The sequence below is a fragment of the Phoenix dactylifera genome, chromosome 12, assembly GCF_051530095.1.
Source record: "Phoenix dactylifera cultivar Ajwa chromosome 12, Ajwa_hap1_PhDact_Kaust_v1.1, whole genome shotgun sequence".
In the NCBI taxonomy this organism is placed as follows: Eukaryota; Viridiplantae; Streptophyta; class Magnoliopsida; order Arecales; family Arecaceae; genus Phoenix; species Phoenix dactylifera.
This window is the reverse complement of record NC_143201.1, coordinates 20339086-20343433: the sequence shown is the minus strand read 5'-3', so window position 1 is coordinate 20343433 and position 4348 is coordinate 20339086. Positions and strand designations below refer to the sequence as shown.

Genomic DNA, 4348 nt, shown 5'->3' with positions numbered 1-4348 from the left:
TGGGTTAGATTAAATCTCCTCTTATGGAATTATGCCTTAGGTTGGTCTAGTTTGGTTGGAGTGAAACGTTTACGCTTTGTTGTGAATAGGGCTTGTTCGGATTGCCTTCATGCTCATGCAACTTTACAGATGCAATCAAGTTATCAGAGTGTATTTTTAAAAAAAAAAAGAAAAAAAATGCATTTTCTTTAGAGAAAAAGAGAGAAACTCTACTATAATTATTAGGGTTCGGATTTTTTGAGATGTATTACCTAAGAACCAAACACATGATGTATGATTGCAGAACAGAGATATGCGACCGCTGAAACTAACTCTAGTTCAAATTCTTGCATTTTCTCTCATATATATATTTACTGCAATTGATTATTATTCATACTCAGATCCATTTTCTTAGGGTGGATTATGATATTGAAACACCTTACATATTGATGATTTGATCGGCTTAAAATGAGTTGGATAAGTCAAGTCCTCAACTATATTTGAAGTGCTTTTTCAGGAAGTATTTAGTTGAGCCATTCAATTTTATCTTAAAATAGTTTTAGATGGAGTTAGCTTAATCCATTTTGTCATAACAAAGGTTCGGTATATAAGAATATGCTTCTATATTAAAGGGAAAAAAGTTAAAAGGAAAAGGAAGGAGCGTCAACAGCTAAAAGATCATGCATTCAAACACCACATCCAATCTGATCATCAATTTAGGCTAATTCCTCTTGGATTTGTTTTAATATCAACTACATGCGATGCAAGGGTGAATATACAAAATGGAACCTCTTTTATCCTTTTAGTGTAAGTCACTAAAGCACATATATCTACTAAAATTGCATTTAGATGCCAATTAGTTGACCAGAAGGTAGATAGATTTAACTATTTGTACCCACTCCCTAACCAGGTAATGACTAGTTAAAATTATCTTAATTGACATTTCTGGATTAGTGAGATAAGTTGTGATAAAGCGAAAAGGTAAAGAGAGAGAAAATTGAGTTCATGTGGTTACCTTTATTTCACCCTTCTCTGTAAAATAAAGTTAACGATGTTAAATGGCATTTGGGGGCTTTGACTTAATAGCATTAACCCTCACTTTTTGACATATATTTGGCTGCTTAAGCTGTTAACCTACTCTTAACCAACAAATATCCAGCAACTAAACCCATCCTAAAAATAGCCATTAAATCAATTACAAAGGTTCCACATGAAGCATGACTTAACGTCCTCTCACGGCTCATCCCTCTTCGCCCACTTACACCATCATCATCACTGTCACCACCACCATCTTTATTGTCATCATCATGAAGCTGCTAATTGATTACATCATGCATTATTTCTTTGGGAGGCGATGCTCTTTATTCCTTTGAAAGCGTTGCTTTTTTTTTTTTTTTTTAATATTATTATTTCCTTTTCTTTTCCTTTCTTTTAATTTGGGGTTAGATGGTTGCGTTCTTCCAGGAAAGGCAAGCCATTTAACTAACGCCAAGAATCTCTAGAACAAGTTTACTTTTTGCTATTTGCTACCTAAATTACCTGAAAGCATTCTAGAGTGCACAACTCTTACCAAACTATCCTCGAAATAACAATGAATCTGGGCAACCTCAAACTCATGACCTTCTTCTGAACAGAAGTGATACATATCAAATTCTCTAAGATTAATTAGCTACATGTTGCCTTCCCAATTGGAAGTGAAGGTTGGAAGGACTTGGAACCCTAGACAAAGATGACAGCTGCCAAACATCAAAGGATTCTCGAATCAGCATCAAATCAGTCCATAACACTCGAATGATTACAAAAGCTTTCTAATGTACAGCAAGGCTGACTTGAAAACAGAGTATGCAAGTGATCCCAGGGGGGTCCAGCTCCTGTGAATGGTCTCGTCATAAAACTGTGCCAACTGGTGTGGCTTCTATCCCACTGGAAGACTTGGTTTTACCGCAGAAAATGTGACATCAAGTTTGAGGACTCCAAGATGCGAATCTTTGGCATCCGTACTCGCACAAATTCCAGCTTCATCTTTCTCACAAGTCGCTTGTCTTTCTCAAAAATATCGTTGCATGGCATTGAGATGAGACCCATTCAGTGGAGAGAGTGAGCCTGGTCTGGTCTGACGAGAAGCCCATTCTCAAGTTGTACGCAAATTACTATTGCCTGGGCCGGGACGGGCTTGGGCCCGATGCTCGACTACTGGCCGAACCAAGGGCTTCCGTTTTCCCACTGACGCTGCCCCCTCGCAAGATGGAAATGGAGGAGTCCACAGCTGACGTGCGCTGCACCTGACAAAAAAAAAGCCATAAGAACAGTGCAGTCGTCTGATTCATGATGCACAAAACACCTTCCATTTAAGGGTAGGTTGTATCAGTTCATGAAATCCTGGTGGTAGCAAAAGTGTGATTAAATTGGACATGCAGGGGATCGAACCCGCGAGGGCTCTACCATTTGAGCTACAACCCTGCCGGAGTGCAAGTTTGAAGCTTTCCAAACTTGTGGATCAGTTTGTCTCATTTGAACTCAATGGAGGTTTTAGTTAATGGCCATCATGGTAGGTGGATTTTTTGCGGATGAGCTTTCCGGCATGACAACTATCATGCCCTCAATCTGAGATCGTGAGTCAAAAGTTCCGGTAACCACCGAATACTTATACAAAACTCTGCTTACAAGTATGCAAGGCATTTCATCACGACCATAGAAAGAAAACATTGCTCTGCCCTCGTAGCGGAGATGGAGGGATTTAGCTTGGCGTTTTGAGTTGAGAGGAATATTAACAGCCGAGGAAAATCAGAAGTTGCTGAAATGAATATGACCTTTCAGACTAGATTGTTCGACCAAGTAGAGCGGCCGGCCAGCCCTTATGGAAACTTACCAATTAAGGTTATAAATCCTTCTCCACAGGAAAACTTCAGCCACAGAGAAGATGATAAAATATTTGTGGTTGGCCTTGAGGAGCAGACTCCAAGACGTGCCCCTCAAACAAGGGAGGAGAGTGAATGTTTGCCGCGCGCCCTTTGCGATTGCAGCTGCTAAGACCAAAACAGTCGTCTCTTCCTTCACTTTCAGCAAAACGTATCAAGCGTGCACGACTGCACGAGCTCCTTAAGTTCGCTTTGGACTAGATGGAGACGGAAGCGCATTCCGTTCGGATTCTGGAAAGCGTGGGACCGGTTGATGTTTGGCTCTCTGCTGCCGACTTGGGAAAGAAGGGTGTTTCTGCAGCGGAAAAAGTCTTCACCTTCTTCCACGTTGGCTGCCGCATGCCTTGAGACTATTCTCGTTAAAATTTAAAGTTTATTGTGATACTACGTGGCTTATATTTCAACTTCTTGATTGTTATTTGGCTGGCCGAGCAGGCCGAGAATTTTTCTTTAGAGCTCATTTGGTTTGGAAAAAGAAAGAAAAAAAAGTATGGTCAACGAGAAATTAATGAGATGCCTCTTATTTGGTTGGAATTTTCAAAGGAAAAAAACGAAAAAAATTGTATTTTCATGAAAATATAATTTCCACATTTCATGAAAAAAAAAATTCCATAAATAATACAAAAAAGTTATTTTTCCATGGTCAGAAATCACTCCATTTTTATTTTTTTTCCAAAAAAGCATTAATGACCTAATTTTTAGTAAGGGTATAATCAGAATTACACATAACCTTTTCAGAAAAGTGGATGTTCAATCAAACATAAGCATTCTGAAAATTTGTCACTTTTTCATGATCAACCAAATATGTCAAAAGTATTTTCTCAGGCATTTCAGTTTTTTAGGGGGAAAAATGTTTTCTATTGATATGGTGCTATGTGTCACTCCGCATGCGTCCATCACCGAGGTAATCTTTATCTTCTAGGCACCGTTAAGTCCCTCCATTGCTACATGGTGCAACTTAACACGAGTCGTGGGGCTGGTGTGGTTCGCAAGATCCACAGCGGGCGGCGTCACTCTTGACAACATACTGAGAACGCTTTGTGTAATTGGTTGATCCACGTAACTTCTCCCACCTAACAAAAGTTGTTGGGCCCATGAAGCATTTGCGTAAATTCTTACATTCCCTTGTCCCACATGGAGGTGACATAAGGAGTGAAGAGGAGTTTATCCATGGTGGTCAAAAGGTTTTGTCAATAGTATCGTTATTAATTATATCATAAGAAGGCCCCTTGAAACCATTATTGATCAATATAATAATCATAATAGCAGTTATTTATTTATTTATTCAAAATAATAATTATTATTATTGTTACATGCAGCAATAAAATTTAGATAAAAGAAATAATGGAAGAGAATAATATTATTTTTCCAATCACTATTCATTTTATAAATATTGAAGTTTGAAAGAAAAACTATCAGAAAACTACTCGTCTGGCATCATCCACCCGCCT

General features: G+C 38.7%; 1 long non-coding RNA gene across 1 annotated transcript; it reads right to left on the bottom strand.

Annotated features, from left to right (window-relative positions):
* Positions 1-1577: 1577 nt before the first annotated feature.
* Positions 1578-3183, bottom strand: LOC148700475 (uncharacterized). Its single transcript, XR_015971951.2, has 2 exons — positions 2849-3183; positions 1578-2261 (listed from the first exon to the last, which is right to left on the bottom strand). It is a non-coding gene; the product is annotated as an uncharacterized LOC148700475 (long non-coding RNA).
* Positions 3184-4348: the final 1165 nt, after the last annotated feature.